The sequence below is a fragment of the Oryx dammah genome, unplaced genomic scaffold (assembly GCF_014754425.2).
Source record: "Oryx dammah isolate SB20612 unplaced genomic scaffold, SCBI_Odam_1.1 HiC_scaffold_7, whole genome shotgun sequence".
NCBI classification, from domain to species: Eukaryota; Metazoa; Chordata; class Mammalia; order Artiodactyla; family Bovidae; genus Oryx; species Oryx dammah.
Window position 1 is genome coordinate 14,830,536 of NW_024070191.1, and position 19,866 is coordinate 14,850,401.

At 41.0% G+C, this 19,866-nt stretch overlaps 1 protein-coding gene across 13 annotated transcripts in view; it reads right to left on the reverse strand.

Moving 5' to 3' along the window:
- The window catches only part of SORBS2 (sorbin and SH3 domain containing 2), a 209,612-nt gene that overhangs the window by 124,289 nt on the left and 65,457 nt on the right, over positions 1–19,866 (reverse strand). The window lies entirely within an intron of this gene.

Below are 19,866 nucleotides of genomic sequence, written 5' to 3' on the forward strand. Positions count from 1 at the left end.
ATAGGAGTAATGATAGTTACAACCCTTTTCAGGTTGTTTGAGGGTCCAATGATTAATATACATAAAGCGTGCAGACGTGGGTCTGGCATCCTGCCAGTAATGTTACTACTTACTACCCCTGCTATGAAACAGCGAGTGTTTCTCTGGTGTCAATTCCTGTGACTAGCGGCTGGGTAACCCCTTCCAGACGTGGGGCTCTTTCTTGCCAAGGTCATTCATTCAAACGAATTCTCTAGTCAGCTTTCCTCTTTTTATAAATTAAAAATTCTAACGGAGCCCACTAACTCTTGGTTTGAAGAGCTCAAATGAATTCTCCGAGTCACAGTTGCTTCCTGGAGGCACAGATGGCTGAGTCAAATCTGCTCTGATGGCACCTTCGTTTGGCACACGGTGGCTTCCCCAGACTAACGAGGAGCCGATGTTGACTGACTGGTCTCATCAGCACAGCAGACTGTGGGGGCAGAGAACGAAGCCCCCACTGGGAGGAAACACCCGGGAAGGCAAGGCTGCCGTGACGCAGCCCAACCCTAGGTGACAGATGTCCCTTTATACAGGAGAGTCGGGGGATAGGCGTCAGCAAAAGGGGAACCTGGAACCGCAAAATGATCTTGATGCCTAGTGACACTGCACTGCCATGAGGTTTTTTTTAAATGACAACAAAAAAGATTATAAAACTCTTTCAGTGTCTTTCACATAAAATTGCTCACGCTTGGGATATTTTAGTGCCTGTTCTTCCTGCAACATCATCAAAAACGAGTTCACTGTATCTGCAAGATATGGAGAAGAGTTAATGGCCAGGGCAGGAGCTCTGCTGGCTTCAAAGTTACGTGCGCTCCGGCTCAGCCACACAAATTATTCCCTAGGAGTAATCTTCAGTGAGTTGCTAGGAGATGACCAGTTTATGTTTTCCTTTGATTACAGGGCATAACCACCCCACTGTCAGAATGCCAAAAGTTAAAAAAAAAAGGGGGGGGGCAGTGATTGCTTAAGGATCATTTTTTCCTGTTACTTGCAGTGAGGTATTGAAGCCCAGACCATTCTGCATAAGGAGAGGAGGGTAAGGGAGCCATGGAAATGAATGTAGTAGAATTTTAAGAATTGTTATCTGAGCAGGGCCAGTAACAGTTGGCATGTCTAGTGTGGTTGGCATGTCACCAATGTTTAATACATATTATTTGTTTAATCAAATGGAATCATAATTTTTAGTAATTTCTTCAAAACTAGTATCATGCATAGGTGCAGTGCGAGGCTTATGTCTTAAAAGAAGTGCTTATACATACATGCAGGAGCTAACATGGGTCAAAAGAGATACACAAACAGAGGAGGACAATTAGCTCAAGCCTCTGGATTGAAATAAAAAGAGGAAAGACTGTAACCCTTCTGGCCCCAAGACTAGGGCTCATTTCATTATGCTCACGCCATCCTCGGTACATACTGTATATGTATAGCTACATATGTTATGAACTCTAGAATTCTTTTTCTATGAGAGCTAATATGTTTTAGCGATTGAAACCGACGACTCAATTTAAACAATAACTCTTACTCTTATTTCCCTGGGGCTCAGACAGTAAAGCGTCTACCTGCAATGCAGACCCAGTTCGATCCCTGGGTTGGGAAGAGCCCGTGGCAAAGGGGATGACAGCCCACCCTGATATTTTTGCCTGGAGAATCCCATGGACAGAGGAGCCTGGTGGGCTACAGTCTAAGGGGTCGCAGAGTTGGACGCAACTGAACAACTAACATACATGCTTATTAGCTGTGGGACTTGGGGTGAATTAGTTACATGCTCTGTACCTTGGTGTCCACAGTCATAAAATGGGGGAAATACTAGTACATACCTCACAAGATCCATGTGAGGATGAAATGAAATAATATATGTAATATACTTAGAAAAGAATGTGCTTAAGAAAGTCCCTGGCACTAGAATGATTAAGGGAATATGAACTATGAAAGAGCCTCTTGATGAAAGTAAAAGAGGAGAGTGAAAAAGTTGGCTTAAAACTCAACATTCAAAAAACTAAGATCACAGCATCTGGTCCCATCACTTCATAGCAAATAGATGGGGAAGCAATGGAAACAGTGACAAACTTTTTATTTTCTTGGGCTCCAAAATCACTGCAGATGGTCACTATAGCCACAAAATTAAAAGACCCTTGCTCCTTGAAAGAAAAACTGTGAACAACCTAGAAAGCAAATTACAAAGCAGAGATATTACTTTGCCAACAAAGGTTTGTCTAGTCAAAGCTATGTGGTTTTTCCAGTAGTCATGTATGAATGTGAGAGTTGGACCATAAAGAAAGATGAGTGCTGAAGAATTGATGCTTTTGAACTGTGGTGTTGAGAAGACTCTTGAGAATCCCTTGGACTGCAAGGATATACAACCAGTCCATCCTAAAGGGGATCAGTCTTGAATATTCATTGGAAGGACTGATGCTGAAGCTGAAACTCCAATACTTTGGCCACCTGATGCAAAGAACTGATTCATTGGAAAAGTCCCTGATGCTGGGAAAGATTGAAGGTGGGAGGAGAAGGGGACGACAGAGGATGAGATGGTTGGATGGCATCACTGACTCGATGGACATGAGTTTGAGCAAGTTCCGGGAGTTGGTGATGGACAGAGAAGCCTGGAGTGCTTCAGTCCATGGGGTCGTAAAGAGTCAGACACGACTGAGTGACTGAACTGAAGATATAATTTTCACTATGTTTATGAGCATTATTTTATTGTTTCTAGAATACAGCTCACCACCACCCAAGAGTTAGAGAATCGCAGGTGTATGAAACCTCAAAAGTTTGGAAAGCCACATGTTCAGATAAAAAGGATACGAAGTAGGAAAGTGTCAAGGAAGCAAAGAGAAAGCTAAAGTTTTCTTAAATTTCCCCTGTTGGTAGCTGCTGATTCTCACTGTCACAGTGACAGTTACAAATTTAGTGTGTACGAGTTCCAGGCTGCCCAAGGTTAGCTATGTATTAGTCAGATTCTGTGCACAAGGACATCTGTGTTTATTCCACTTAAAAGTCATGTGGTCCTGGTATACTTCTGTGGGGTTTGGGAGAACCTGGGGTCCAGGTTCTGGTTGCTAACTGTGTGGAATCTTTGTGGATTTCTCTGTGCCCTCACTTGCTAATGCAAGTTGGACTTTTAGACAGTGTTTCCTAGATCTGATCCCTCTTTGGAAAAGCAGTCCTGTACAATAATTTCTTTCACAGGTTAACTCTAAGCAAACGTGCCCATGTGGAAACTCAGAGTTATAAATCAGGAACAGTCAGATGATTTATTTTTGCTCTACAAATGAGCAAATGGATGATCATATTCCATTACATAGCATGTTTGCCCAATGTCTTTTAAAAGAGAATTGGGTTTTCAAAAAATCAGCTTGTCTGTTGTCTACTGCATCAAGAAAGGTGTGTCATAGAGTTGTTAAATGGTGCATTTAAAAAACTCCTCTAGCAAATCATTTTCTTAGAGAGAGGTTACCAAAAAAAGAAAAGAAGAAGAGGAAAATTCAGTCTTTCTGATTTGGAGAAGCAGCAGGTGCAAGTCACAGCTCTGGTACTAAATCGAGACAGCTCCTTAGAGAATGACATATCCAGACTTGCCTGTAATATTTTTATAAAGGCTCTCAAACCAGTGTGAAAACCACTGTGATTAATTATTAAATGTGATCCAGGCTGGGAAGTCCATGCTAACACAATTCGGATCTGTTTTGCTCTGCAGCCTTTGGTTATCAGTTGTGGGGATATATAGAGTAACAGTCATAAGGATCAGTTTCTGCAACGCTGTGCCTCAACCTACTTTTATTGTAAATAAACCAGACTGGGGGGCGGGGAAGGCAAAGGGAGAAAGTGCCATGTTTCAAGAACATTTGTCTTGATATTTTAGTGACAAGCTTAATCTAATTAATCGTATTTGGCTCTGACTAGCTTAGCATAAGGTGTGAGCTTTCAGCTGCAAGAGGGCAGCTCTTGACAAGGTGAGAAATCCTCTTTTGATTGTTGAAATCGTCCAGGGTGCATCTCATCTGTTTTTGAAAATGAAAGCTCTAATAATATGTGATTTTAAAAAAAGATCCTTTTCTCATACATGACTCTCAGTTCTGCGGTAGGAGGTGGCAGAGACAACTAGCAGTCTTCTTATACCAATCTCTCCTCCTTACCCTATAATTGAAGTTTTAGCTGGGCACATGGCTCAAGCCAGGCCAGGACTCCATTTCTCAGTTTTCCTTCCTTTGTAACCAGAGTTTGGCTGGTAAGCATGAGACAAATCATATGTGCACCCTCCAAGGGTAGATTCTTACAGGGAAGGGGTGCTTTTGGCTTTCTCTCTGTCTACTCTCAACAGACCTGGTATTAGGATCTGGAGTGGCCATCTTGACCATGAAAGGGAAGCCGTAAGTTGAGTGTGCAAGAGACTGGTTCCCTGATGACGATGCCAGTACCCATCTGCACTGATACACAAGTGGGCAACAAGCATCTCCTTTATTTAAGCCTCTATTATTTTGGATCTCGAGGAGCACTGAGCTTTTATCCCAGTGAATGGACTACCACAGTTGGAATCCAGCAAATCATAATTTCTCATTCAACTTATATGTAGGAATAGTTATAAGAGGAAAATCTCCAACTTTATAGTAAACTTCATTTTCTTTCTGTCACTGGTTGAGTGAAATATTGGCTAGCAAACATATTCCTGGTGGCACTACAACCCTTGTGTCTCTTTTAAAGATCTTGTTTCCTTCCTCCCTCTGTTTTCCCTTCCACTCTTCCCTGAATGTCTTATCATCTCCATTGGATTACAGACTCCTTCAGGTCTAGACCTATATTCCACGTTCCAGACTTTACTATCCCATTGTCTAAACACAACATTTTGTACATAAAAAGTTCAGAGTGAGCCTTTGTTTAAAGAGATACTCCAAAGACAAGCATAGAGCTGTGTTAATTTTTCACACACCATGCATGTAATTGAATTCCTAAAATGAATTTGAAAACAAGTGCCTAAAGTAAATACAAAATTAGATTTCTAGGTTTCTAGACAGATATTATTAGTTGTTAGTGATAACACACTTTTTAAAAAAATTCAGTGGCATTTTAAGTGATTCAGGGCCTCAAGAATCAGCCCTGGACACAACAAAGAGTAGCATGATGTATTAAATAAGATGAAATTCTTAAAGCCTTTAAGTGTAAAGCACTTCATGCCCAATATTTATTCCCTTATTATCACTTCCAGTAAAAGTTATTTAAAGGTTAAGGAGGCCAAAAACCATAAAAGGCAAAATATCTATGGAATGTCCTATAGGAAACAAAATGATTTATTCTGAAGTCTAGAAAATAAATTTTTTAAATGCCTTAAATTTCTCATATTGTCCTGAATTTTTCATGTTGCCTGAGTTGATGTTATGACAATAGATTCTGATTATCCACATGTAATATAAACATTTGAGAGGATTGCTACTGCCAAAAGACGAATCAAGTTACATTTTACCTTGTGTGTGGACTGCATTAGGTACAGAATGTATTCTGTCTTTGCAGTATAGGAACAGGCCCAAAGTTAAAGTTTCTAGATGTCTGGATAAAATTTTCAGAAACATTTCTCAGCCAAGAAAGGCATCACCTTTGCAGTGGGGATGATGCTACAATTCCTGATCTGTCTCCCTCATGGGGAGACAGAGACTGGGGTTGGTCAGAGACTAAAGTGATACCATTTTGGACCCCATACGCTGGGAACAAAAGAACAACTATAATGAAAACTAACTTCCTAATAACTTCTCCCTCATCCCCTGCCCCAACTCTTTTAAGTGTGCTAGAAATGTTTGATCTCTAACCTATTTGTAGATAAAAATCACCACGGTAATTGAATTGGTGCCCTAACTTCCTTAAATAGCAACAGGTAGCAGCTCTTGGTGGAGAAGGCAATGGCAGCCCACTCCAGTACTCTTGCCTGGAAAATCCCATGGATGGAGGAACCTGGTGGGCTGCAGTCCATGGGGTCGCTAAGAGTCGGACATGACTGAGCAACTTCACTTTCAATCTCCACTTTCCTGCACTGGAGGAGGAAATGGCAACCCACTCCAGTGTTCTTGCCTGGAGAATCCCAGGGACGGGGGAGCCTGGTGGGCTGCCATCTATGGGGTCGCAGAAGAGTTGTACACGATTGAAGTGACTTAGCAGCAGCGCTTGGAAGCTAGCATAAGAAAACTTCCTGGAGCAGCCAGTGAAAATCTTGCTCTCATCCCTGTTTTGTCACATTTAATGGGAATTTTGATCCAGATGTGACATGCAAACGGGGTTGAGAACCAAACAATTATGAGAAAGAATTCTGGGGTATAGCCAGAAGATGAACCCAAGACCACAGTTTCAAATAAGCCAAGTATTTTACCGTAAAATGAAAGAGAAAAAAAAAACCCCAGATCTTTCTGTAAAATAAAATGGTTTCTGTATTAATACACACTGAAAAAAATGGGGAAAACAAGAACTTTCTTTAGGAGATGAAATCTGTCACTTGAGGAAAAGCCCTGTTCCAGAGAACTGAGGTCTTCCTCTTAATGATAGGCTTTTGTTCCTGTGTTGCTCAACTTCTAAATCATTTAGGGAAAACTACCATGTGAGATTATAATCTTTATCCAAAAAAAACCTTCTCAGTGGTAGTAAAGTGTAGTAAGGGAGAAAAATGAGAAGTTGTTCAAATTTTAGCCAGAACAACAGTTGAAGTCTCAGGATATTATATAAATGGGCACCACTGTTACCTGTTGAAAGATTCTGTAACAGCTGTTAGAATAAATCGTACTTCAGAATAATCTGTAAAAAATAAATAGAAAGGGGGTCATGTTTTGTCACTGAGCCCAGACAGGGTGATGAAAAAGCCATGATCATGTATAAGCTTTATTTGCTTATCTGGAGAACGATGTTAAGGATGGATGTGTTACTTGTGTGTGTGTGTGTCTGTGTTACTTTTTGAGTTCTGTTTTTTTTTCCTATGAAAGTCTAGTCTAATGAGACAGAAAAGTTCCTAATTCTTTGAATCTCAAAATGATTCTTCAGTCCTAATAAGCTATAAACAATTAGATTTCAGTTATTATTATTATTCACATGGTTATTTAGTTAGAAAATGGTGTTATTTGGGAAGGACTTTCCAGGTGGCACAGTGGTAAAGAACCCACCTGCCAATGCAGGAGACACAGGTTTGATCCCTGGGTTGGGAAGATCCCCTGGAGAAGGAAATGGCAATCCACTCCAGTATTCTTGCCTGGGAAATCCCGTGGACAGAGGAACCTGGTGGGCTACGGTCCCTGGGGTTGCAAAGAGTTGGACACGACTAAGTGGCTGAGCATGCCCACACACACACACATTATTTGGAAAGCTGTTTCTACAATTTATTCTAATTGAATTTAACATGAAGCAGCTATGTTGCCTTTTTGAATATTTTTAGAGTTGTGAAAATGCTGAATATCACTTCATACTTTGAAGAGCAGAATGACATTCTACAATGAGTCTGTTTGTGGCATGCGATTGGTGATAAAAAAATAATCAGGAATGGGACTTCCCTGGTGGTCCAGTGGCTAAAGACTCCACGTTGCCAATGCAGGCAGCCTGGGTCAATCCCTGGTCAAGGAACTAGATCCCACATGCTGCAACCAAGAGTTCAAATGTCAAAACTAAGACCCAGGGCAGCCAAATAAGTAAATGTGTTTAAAAAAATCATCATAAGTTATTCTGGGACAGAATTCTGAGAGCTGTTGAAAACACGGGACTTGAAGAGACCATAAGGCTTCTTTTCCTTCATCCCTGTGTTAGGTTTAAGAACTTCATCTCCCTTTTCTAATGGCCAAAGCATTGAGAATAGTATTGATATCAAGTATCTACTAACCAGAAACACCTGAGCTTTTCTTAACACCCCTTTACTCTTACCTAAAATACTACCCAAAATGGGCACCCAAAGTGCCAGGAAAACAGCCAGTTTTCTAAGACTCCATGTAATTTTATTTTGTGTAATAGCTGAAGAGGGCCAGAGATGAATTTCACATCGTCAGGGAGGGAAGAAGGAAAACATCTGAGAAATTAATCAGTCTCAGAACCATTTAAAGGTATATTGTATTTGGAGGCACGACTCTGGCCATAAAGGTGAGCACCTGAAATAACACAGGTGCCTTCTTGCTGGAGGGGAGCGGCAACTTCACCAAAAACACGAAGAAAGGGGACTCTTTTGCTCCATCTCCCTTAAGGAACTCTGAAAACAATTTTATGTTTTGGAGAATAAGACCCAATTTAGTAGAAATACAGATCGTATAGAACATATTGAGTATGTTCCAGTAAGCTGAAAGCTAAGCAACAGATATTAACAGAGCAATCTATTTCTATGAGGATCATGAGAAAATAATTATGAAGCTTTGCAGGAAGCCAGGAGGCAAAAAAAAAAAAAAAAAAAAAAATCCAGGGTACCAGTACCAGTGTGTTCAAATATCCAGAAGGAGAGATGCTGATTTGCTTTAAGAACTACCAAGTCTTAGTCCATTTCACCTCCTTAGAATAATTTCCAGGGTTTGTTAAGGCATACGGAATCTGGAGGCTCAAGGTAGAAACTGTGTCTTAATCACACTGGAAATTTCATAGCTTTGGGGAGTTTAGTAATGCTTCTTTTTGAAGCATGCATCTTTCTAGTTCAGTGATCTCTGGAGCTGAGGGAGAAGCAGGAGAGTTCACAGTCACCGAGCAGGGCATTGACCTTGCTTCTGTGACTGTAAAGGCGCTGGGTTCCCAAGGAGTGGGGAGAGAGTACAGTATATTAATCCATAGACTCCAGCTGCATTGAGGCCTCCTATTTTTAATCATTTTACTTACTTTAAACTTTTCTTGTATGCCACATACACAAAGGGAAAATACCCAAGAAGTAAAGATTTTCAGTGTTTCTAGCATTTATATGATAGCAGATTACTTAAATACTCCAGGTAGTTGCACTCCTCCATGTGAAAGGTCAGTTTCTTTACAATCGGAGAGCAGGAAGCAGTTTTGAGGCTGTAAGTTATCTTTCTTTGTTTCAGCTCCCAAATTAATGATCCAAGAAGCTTTGTATTACAAAAAATAATAAAATATCTCGGGGGAAAAAATCTTGGGCTTCTTGACTTACATATAGGCATCTCTGACTATTTTTGAGGATGCTTGGGCGTTTTAAAAGGCTTTTTAAAAGATACTGTAAATTTAGATCTTAAACTGTGCTGGGACCACTTTGGTGTGTTTTTCTTGACTACTCGGGGGTATTTTTTCATGCGCAGAAATTGAAAGAGGAATGAGCAGCTAGTTAATGGTCTTCTTGGCTTCTAGAAGGAGCTAGTTATCCTTCAACAGCAAATGTTTGCTGGAGTGCTGTCATATTTGCAGAATTGACCTGAGTTTCCTAATATAGCATCCAGCGATCAGATCCATACTTTGTGACGTCAGGTAGGGGTACCTAACCTGACTCCTCTACTTCTCCTCACCATCATTTGCACTGTGGCCAGAGGCCCGTCCTAAAACCTAGCCCACTTATGCCACTCCTCCTGAAGCTTCTCAGGCTCTGGTTGTCCAAGGTCAACTTCCCACAATTGAGTGTGACCATAAGGCCATCCCTGATCTGATGCCATCCTCTGTTCCCAGCCTCCTCTTCTACCACAGCCCTCACTTCAGCCATGTCTGTCTGTTCTTCAGAAAGTCCACCATGGATAGCTATGCTCTTTCCCCATCTGGGTATAGAATTTCCTTTTGGAAATCTCTTGGTTTCCTCAAATCTCACCCATTCTTCAAGGCTTCTGTCTCCCTAATTAATTACTCTTTCTGTGCTTTTAAAGGTGTTTTTAATCTATTCAAATCTTTCATTCAATTTATTTTCCCCTAGTCAGGAAATGGTCACCCACTCCAGTGTTCTTGCCTGGGAAATCCCATGGACAGAGAAGCCTGGCGGGGCTACAGTCCACGGAGTCACGAAGAGTCAGACTCGACTTAGTGACTAAAACAACGAAAACAACCACAAATAAACAGTGAAAAATAGTCTCTGAAATCACGCGTGTATTCCTCATAGGCTCCAACACAGAAAGAGGCTCTAAAACCAGCTTGTTCATATGCCTGTTGCAGTGACTGTCATGATTTTCGCAGGTTCTCAAAACACACTCCTCTGGCAATACTGGTATGCTTACCTACTTCGTGTCTGTCTGTTTCATTGACTGTAATACACTTGAGATTAAGGCTAACTTCTTTATCACCATTTATCTCGCATTCCATCTAGTTCAGGACCTTGTGCATCTTATGTGCTTAGTAAGTTTTTTAAAAGGTGAATCCCATATAAGATTGTTGCTGGTTTATATTTTAATGGAGAGTTTTTAAGCAATTACAGTAAATCTTGACTAGTTCCTGAAAAAGATTTAGACATCTATTTTTGAGCATTTCTCCTGTTAATATTTACAATAAACTTCAGTTTTCTATGGGTCAGCAGCTATAAAACCATCACAGCCGGCTCACATCCAGTAGTTACAAACCCATGGAAATTATCCTGCAAAAAAAGCACCATGCTGCAGAGATTCTAGTTTGGAATTATTACCATTGGTGCTGAATATTTGAGCTAATCATTTGTATTCAAAGGAGAAGCTGCATTTGATAAAGCTTTTAAAGGTGGATTTCTGACACCTACCATATAGAATTCTATTCCAGAGGATCAAACAAAATGTGGCATCCTAATATAGTTTCTAGCATAGCTTCTCTGAAGAAGTTACTTAGTCCCTTCCAGACTCAATGACCTATAAACTTGTGAATTACAACTTTGAAGTTAGAGTCCTAAGAGGTAAATTAATAGACATTGTGACCTTGTGCCTGGATATAGCATTGATCATTAAATATTAGCTTTTGTTATGTTTATTATTTTTGCTATTGTTCACAGAGTTCTTGTAACTATTGCTATAATTTCAGGATCATTATTTCTGTTATTTTAATTTGATTTTGGCAAACAAATTATCATTTTAATCTTTTGATTCATTTTCCCATCTCTAGTCTCCCCTCTGACCTCTCTCAGTCTCTTTCTCTTTTGGTTTGATGGTGGAGTGTTGCAAGGTTTATCTTTGACAAGGACCAGTGACTTCACATTATCTATTTATACATTCCAAATCAAGCCCAGCACAATATGTTCCCATCCTAATCTTGAAGATGTTCTATTCTATTTCCCTTCTCATATTCTGTTCTTTAGCCAAACTGGACTTTCTGCTGCTCCTTTTTATACACATTTTATGTTTCAGCCTTCCTCTGAGTTTAATTGGCACATTTTAACAGGGCGCCTCCCGTGTGTCAGGCATAGTTCTGGGTCTCAGGGGTGCCCGGATCATCAAAACCCATCCTTGTCTCCCAGGAACACATGACTGGTGTGGTGAGGCAAATATGATTTTGAACCACCTTTTATGATATCTTTCCTTAATTGGCATTACTCCTAATCACTCTTGAAATCACACTTATTCTTGGAGGTCCACTGAAAAGTTGCCTGCTGTGTATATGACATAAATTGCCCTCTTTCATTTAAGTGAATATAGTTCCTTGTCTGTACCATTTCATCTTGTCTTACTTGTTGTTATCTGTGTTTCTGTTCTCTTGAGGGCAAGGACCATGCTTTATTCACTTCTGTGTTCTTCATCGTGCCTTATACATTTTAGGCTTTCAGTTAATACTGGTTGGCTATCAAATGAACGTTATCAGTAGAATTTTATTTTAAATAGAAAAATACCCAAAGTTTTCATGGATCATTCTTTATTGCTCTATCCCCCAAGATACTTCATCTAAAGAAGCTTTGTTTTTGTTCACTAAGTTGTGTCTGACTCTGCGATCCCGATCCCATGGACTACCGCATGCTAGGCTCCTCTGTCCCCCACTATCTCCTGGAGTTTGCTCAAACTCTTGTCCACTGAGTCGGTGATACTATCTAACCTTCTCATCCTTTGCTTCCCACTTCTCCTTTTGCCTTCTGTTTTTCCCAGCATCAGGGTTTTTTCCAGTCAGTTAGCTCTTCACATCAGGTGGCCAAAGTATTAGAGCTTCAGCTTGAACATCAGTCCTTCCAGTGAATATTCAGGGTTGCTTTTCTTTAGGATTGACTGGTTTGATTTTGGAGTCAAAGGGACTCTCAAGAGTCTTCTCCACACCATAATTCAAAAGCATCCGTTCTTTGGTGCTCAGCCTTCTTTAATGGTGCAGTTCTCACATTTGTACATGACAACTGGAAAAGCCATGTGTGTGCTCAGTCTGACTCTTTGTGGCCTCATGGACTAGCCCACCAAGCTCCTCTGCCCATGGAATTTTCCAGGCAAGAATACTGGATTGGGTTGCCATTTCCTACTTCAGGAAATCTTCTCAACCTAGGGATCAAACCCTCATCTTCTGCATTAGCAGGAAGGTTCTTTACCACTGAGCCACTGAGCTACTGAGCTACCAGGGAAACCCATACATATATAGACCCACACACATTTTAATTGACTAGATGTAGGTTAAGCAAATAAGGAGACTGATTGCCCATTTTTTTTTTTGACATTCTTTTCTTATCCGTTTGTCCTACAAGTGTATATGTATTCACATATTAAAAAATTTTGGAAACAGTTGTAAGATAAATAGAAAGACACAAATATAAAGATAAATATAGTATGGGATCCTGGAGATGGACCAGGGCTTTCAAAATAGAAGTAGTAGAAATGTGTCTGGGAGGAAGGTCTGTTTTTAGCACATTTGGGCACACATCTTTAAATATGAGACACACTTCTGGAAGGAACATGGGGTCCTGTGAGTGAAGTATTGGGTTGCCTTGTTTTCTATTTACTTGAGGCTCTTCTAGAGAACCAACAAAAGTGGGAAGGGAAAGCAAAACCACACGGTTCTGTGAGACATTAAGTGTGCGTCTCACAGAGCTGGAGCCCTGAACAGATGCCCCCACAAAAGCAGCAGCGTCTGGAAGCCTGCACACACATCACACATTCCTCCGTTCATACTCCCGGGCGTCATCTCCATGGTGACTAAATGAGTTATTCACTTCAGTCAACCCTGATGTGATAGAAATAGCTTCATCAGAGCAAATTCTCTTCTCCTCTGAAAAGCCGACAGATTTATTGAGGAACTTCCTCAGTTTGCATCAGTGATCCTGTAGCTTCGATGGTCACAATTACACACTCACAGCTAACAGAATAGGTGTGTCAGAGTCAACATAACAGTGTAACAATGCTCACATACAAGAGGAAGTTAGGAGGATTTTAATAAATTCAGTAACTGACTCTTATACTCTTGTATGGGGCATTTAAATGAACCAAATCTTGTTTATTTCAATACTTTTTATATTTTTTAAAGTTAATAAAAAATTAATGATTTTGTTACCAGATTACCAAATTAAGCCTTTTATGGGATCATACTTACATTAAGAAAGAAAAGCCTGAAGAGATTCATTTCATTTCAATAAGCTCCTTTAACTAAATGTGTTCATTAGGACGCAGGCTTATTTATCATGGTTATTAAACTGTTATGCAACAATAAAACTTGATTTCCAAAATAATGTCCCATAATTAAGCTTATTTTATTTTAATAAAACCAGTTTGCTATACCTTTTAAGATAAAGCAAGGGGAATAGCTTGTTCAGGAAAAATAATTAAACAGAAATAAAACACCTCAATCCTCAATCACTGTTTTGAATTACTGGTTAGTATTCATTCCTGGGCTTCCCAGGTGGTGCTAGTGGTAAAGAACCTGCCTGCCAATGCAGGAGATGTAAGATATGCAGGTTTGATCCCTTGGTTGGGAAGATCCCTTGGAGCAGGGCATGGCAACGCCCTCCAGTATTCTTGCTGGAGAATCCCATGGACAGAGGAACCTGGCAGGCTACACATAGTCAATAGGGTCACAAAGAGTCGGACACAACTGAATTGACTTAGCACCCACGCATTCATTCTTGAATCTGCTCCAGACAGGTTTTATGCTTTCTTTGATGACTAACTCTCATGGAAATATGATTTGCTTTTAAGGTTAAACACATCCTAGAGGTATAATCCTTGACTAAGGGTTCCAATATTAAAAAGCACTTGAAATATACATGGTCAGTGCTTTCAAATTAGTTTGAGTTTTAGTAAACCTAAGGAGAATAGTTTTTCTGGACATTATTTAAACGTTCAAGAAAAGATTTTTATTCCAAAAACAAAGTGTTTCGAGTTTTGGGTCTGTGGGTTTATCCAGTCAGTCCAAGAATAGGACTCAGATAAGGTTCTGTCTTCCTTTATGGGGACCGGAAGATCTATCATAGTGCCAGGGGCTGCATTCCGTAGGAAAGCCCACTGCATGGTGTATGGAAAGAATGTGGCTGCAAATGGATGCTTTCAAGCTCTGGTTCTTCCATCTGTCACCTAGGCAAATGTTTTCACCTGCTGTGGCTGCAAAGAGCCCTTGGCTTGCCAAATAAAACTGTATGTGTGAATGGGGATCACTTGAAAATATCTTGCTAAGGTCCTGTCTTTGCCATTCTATCTAATTCTGGTCATTGTGATGAACCTCGTGTTCTAGGTAAATATTGGTGGTGCTTTTTTTACTGTAAGCATTCTTCTGTCTTCTGTGGCAATCGATAAGATTCTTTTTTGGTAAGGCAGCAAAAGCACAGGGCTTTATTTCTAAATCTGGTTAACCAAACATCTCCCGCCTCAACTCATCATCACAGAATAATGCACACTCGCACTGGTTATTTTCATTCCAGGTTCTGAAGTTAATCTCAACTCAGGAAGGAAATTAATGAAGATGCGGTGCGATTTGCTGGTCTCCTGCGAGACTGCACAGGTTTCTCTATTAAATAGCACTGTTAGTGTTGGGTTCCATGGTTTGGAGATGGGTTCAGTTCAGTTCAGTTCAGTTGCTCAGTTGTGTCCGACTCTTTGCAACCCCATGAATCGGAGCACACCAGGCCTCCCTGTCCATCACCAACTCCCGGAGTTCACTCATTGATGCAAATCCCTGGCTGCTTGGGGAGGAGGCAGAGGTGACAGCCATGCTCCCAACCTCATCTCCTTCATTCAAACCACGCTGGCCACACATTAGGAGCCAAATACATGTTCTGTGAGGGAGTAGGTGGGGAAATGAATGAAGTCAGCCCTCCAGTCTCTCCTACTTCTGCTGTAGAATAAAAACGATTGCATCTGTTTACCACCAATTATGTGAGAATTACGGAGAAGGCAATGGCACCCCACTCCAGTACTCTTGCCTGGAAAATCCCATGGACGGAGGAGCCTGGTGGGCTGCAGTCCATGGGGTGGCTAAGAGTCGGACTTGACTGAGCGACTTCACTTTCATGCATTGGAGAAGGAAATGACAACCCACTCTAGTGTTCTTGCCTGGAGAATCCCAGGGATGGGGGAGCCTGGTGGGCTGCCCGTCTATGGGGTCGCACAGAGTTGGACACGACTGAAGCGACTTAGCAGTAGCAGCATGTGAAAATTAAGTGTTGAGCACAGGGCTGCTGCATATGATGAGAATTCTGTGACTGGTAATTGCTGATCTTCCTACACAGAGGTCACGTCTCTGATTCACAGAATTCATTTACTTCTTACTCTCCTGTGTTTTCTCATGTGGTAAATTGTAAATTCTACCAATATTAAATAAGTATAGTCATGATAAAGCTGCTTTTAAGTCTGTATGCTTGAAAAATGAAAAGACTCTAAGAGGTTTCATTGACTTTCTACCCAGTTCTCTCTGGGCCAGCTGAACAAATCTCTACTCTTTCAGAGGACTCCCCTCTAAGGGACTAGAGGCAGGATGTTCTGCGGTTTCCTCTCTACTTCTAGTTTCTGAATAAGTAGAGAGCAGAGCTAGATGCTTAGTGCTTTCTCCATCTGCCTGGTCCTTATGTTAAACTGATTCGAGGAGAACAACCCTCACATCAGGCCAGCTGATGGCCGTAGTTCTGTAAGCACGTGGGTTACAAGTACTCAGGGTGCAGTAATCCTACAAAACCATCCAATCTAAAGTTTGCCCAGATCCCTAGTTTCCAGCCCATGAAATACAAGGAATAATATAGATCTTTGGTTTCCTGGAAAAACACCCTATTACTCTTTCTCTTTTTCTACTTACTTAGTCTAATGATTCATATTCCAGGTGGTTCTGGCCCAATTTTAGAATTATCAAGATCTACTTTGTAGGAAAAAACCCCCATCACCTTTTATTTACAGTATAACTTATGTAATTTTTTTTTAGGGAATGAGAAAAATCTAACATTCAATACAGAATTTCTGGCTCCTTTAACATTAAGAGAAAATTTTAGTTTTTATCATTGGGTTGTATTGTATTATATTTATTTATTATGTAACTCCTCATGTCACTAATTAATTTACATTTTTTAAAAAAACATTTCATGAATGGAAAAATACTCTCAAACAATGATGTAAAATTGAAGATGCAGACCAACACAGTGTAATTCCAATTTTGGTTTTTAAAAAGGTCACTATGAAATTTTTTTAAGAACAGGGGAAAAATATCTCCAAATGTTCATTTCATCATCTCTCAGATGGGTTGGATTTTTGTAAAAGTCATCTCTCATTTTTGAGAAGCACACCTTCTTCCACTTAGGGGGACACTTCAGGACAGCCAAGAAACTTTAACATGTCATATTTTAGCTCTTATGAACCTTCACAAATAAAGGCAACATATGTCCATGATGAATTGTAATAAAATATTAATGACTCAGCATTTCTGACAAGTAGTCCTTGAGCGAATCTCTTTTAAGTTCCTTTAAGAAAGGACAGAGAAAAAGAAAAAAAAAAAGAAAGGACAGAGATTCCTCTTGTGGACTGCTGCAGCCCAGGTTGCAGTAGGCAGTTTACAGCTAGAATGCACAAATAATAGCTCAGCTCAGGGCCCTGCCCTTAGAAGTCACCGGCTGGAGGAGGTCCAGGCTTTAAATGCTGTCCCACTTTTGGAGCTGGGCTCCCAGGCACCTGCCTGCCTGCTGGACAGGTGAGCAAGTATCAACCATCTTGAAACCTGGAAGGGGCTTTATCCTGACTTAGCTGCAGCGTTCTACCCAGATTCCATCCTTATGGCTAAAATGTCATATAGATATATTTTTTAATTGATGTTATCTGCTTAGTGGATATTTTTCCTATCAAAGTCACTAAACAAGTTATTCCCTTCTATTAAGCAACAAATGACTCATGCCACTCATTATTTTGTATCTTTTTTCTTATGTGCAAGTATCCATATTCTTTAAAAGGCTGTTTTAAAAACCAAGTCCCATTGGTTAATTTAAATCTTTCCTTGAGGCAGGGAGAGAAGAAGAAAGGAAGAAATTATGACCTCACTGTAATGATGGATCAAGTCTAAATTAAAAATAGAAGCAGCAGTAAAATAAAATAAGATAACTTCTTACTTCATCTCTGATACATAGAACTAACTTGGATACACAGTTTCATCTGGACAGATTCAAATACAGACTCTCCATTACTGCCCTCCTAATATGGGAGGAGCTGGAACTCAGAATAGAACATTTCTCCAAATGGAAAAGAGCTCAGATGGTTAATGCAAATGAGGAATTTCAGTTGGCTTTGGCCATAGCATAATGCAAAATTACCGTCTCACAAATCACTTTCTCCTGTATCTGCGTATCAAAATATTTATAAAATGTCTTGCATAGTCATACCTAACTAAACCTCTTGATATTTACCTTTTCAGTAGGATTCTCTTTGTCTTTACACAGAACACAATGACTAAGCAGTGACTCTTAGAAAGGGGAATGTCTCTCTCATTCTGCTCCTGTCTCTCTGTTCCCAGATATACTTTCAAATCAGTGTGCAAAGGACTAAAAGTATCACACAGATTCTTATTTGTAGATCATGGATAGTAAATTCCACAGCCTGATATCTATGCTCTGATATCTGATCTGCTTTTTTGAAAAATATGCACCTTTAAAACCCGATTTACAATAGAGGAAGTAAAAATTTTCCTTTTAGAAGTAATATACAAGTAGAAAATGGAAAGTTCAGTGGAGATGGGTCATCTTATAAATTGTCTGCATAGGAATAAGTAACTCTGGGGTACTCTGCAGCCCTCTAAATTCAGAACAAGGAGACCCATGAAGTTGTAGGAAAACTCATTCCCTTGAAAGATAATCTCAATGTTGTGTGTGGATTAGAAGGGCATCAAAGTGTGACAGAAAGACTGTGAAAAAAGAATGATCTATTACATGATGGTCCTAATATTTAGGAAGAAGTAAGTTGTGGGCATCTGGTCCTATCACTTCATGGGAAATAGATGGGGAAACAGTAGAAACAGTGTCAGACTTTATTTTGGGGGGGCTCCAAAATCACTGCAGATGGTGACTGCAGCCATGAAATTAAAAGACACTTACTCCTTGGAAGAAAAGTTATGACCAACCTATTCGCCATTCTAGGTTTGATGCAGGATACAGGATGCTTGGGGCTGGTGCACCTGGATGACCCAGAGAAATGGTATGGGGAGGGAGGTAGGAGGGGAGTTCAGGATTGGGAACTCATGTACACCTGTGGCGGATTCATGTTAATGTGTGGCAAAACCAATACAGTATTGTAAAGTAAAATAAAGTAAAAAATAAAAAATAAAGAAAAGTTATGACCAACCTAGACAGCATATTGAAAAGCAGAGACATTACTTTGCCAACTAAGGTCCGTCTAGTCAAGGCTATGGTTTCTCCAGTGGTCATGTATGGATGTGACAGTTGGACTGTGAAGAAAGCTGAGCACTAAAGAATTGATGCTTTTGAACTGTGGTGTTGGAGAAGACTCTTGAGAGTCCCTTGGACTGCAAGGAGATCCAACCAGTTCATTCTGAAGGAGATCAGCCCTGGGATTTCTTTGCAGGGAATGATGCTGAAGCTGAAACTCCAGTACTTTGGCCACCTCATGCGAAGAGTTGACTCATTGGAAAAGACTCTGATGCTGGGAGGGATTGGGGGCAGGAGGAGAAGGGGACGACAGAGGATGAGATGGCTGGATGGCATCAATGACTCGATGGACGTGAGTCTGAGTGAACTCTGGGAGTTGGTGATGGACGGGGAGGCCTGGCGTGCTGCGATTCATGGGGTCGCAAAGAGTCAGACACTACTGAGCGACTGAACTGAACTGAACTGAAGTTGTGGGCTTAAGGTTCACTCAGACCAAAGCTCCTGAGTAATGGTGAGGTGATGAGTCCTCCAGGCTCTGATCTCACTCAGGAATCACCTGGACCAGGTGGGCCTGTCCTGCCAGTGAGACACTGGACCACGGCCCTCTGTGCTCCCCGTGGAGTAGGTCAGTTGCACAGATGTGGGAGGGGGTGAGTGCTGAGTCTGGGACTGAAGGGTCACCAGCCGGTGATCCACACTTGAAAGATACTTCTTGCTCGGACATGACCCAGTGCCCAGGAGTGGTGATCCTAGGTTGAACTGGGTCCCCAAAACAATATGGTAAAGTCCTAATCCTGGTACCTACGCAAGTGACCTCACCTGGAAATAGGCTCTTTGCACATGAGGATTAAGGACATCAGTGGCTGGTGTCCTTATAATGGCAGAGATTCAGAGAGAGACAGACAGACAAGGAAAAGGAACACCTCTATGTGACAGTAGAAGGAGAGACCGGAGCGATGCTGCCATCGGCCAAGGGATGCCACGCATTTCTGGCCACCGCCTGGAGCAAGCAAAAGGTCAAGAGGGGTTCTTCTCTAGAGCCTTTAAGGGCAGAGTGACCTTGCTGACCCCTTGACATCCAGTGGTGGCACCTTGCTGTCCTGTCCACTCTTGGAGCCCAGTGGAAAGCCAGGCTTGGAGGGCCTTAGAAGTCCTGCTCTCGGGGGTGTGCATGGTGGTCAGGGCATTCCCATGCCCTGTCAAGTGTCAGGGAGCAAGAG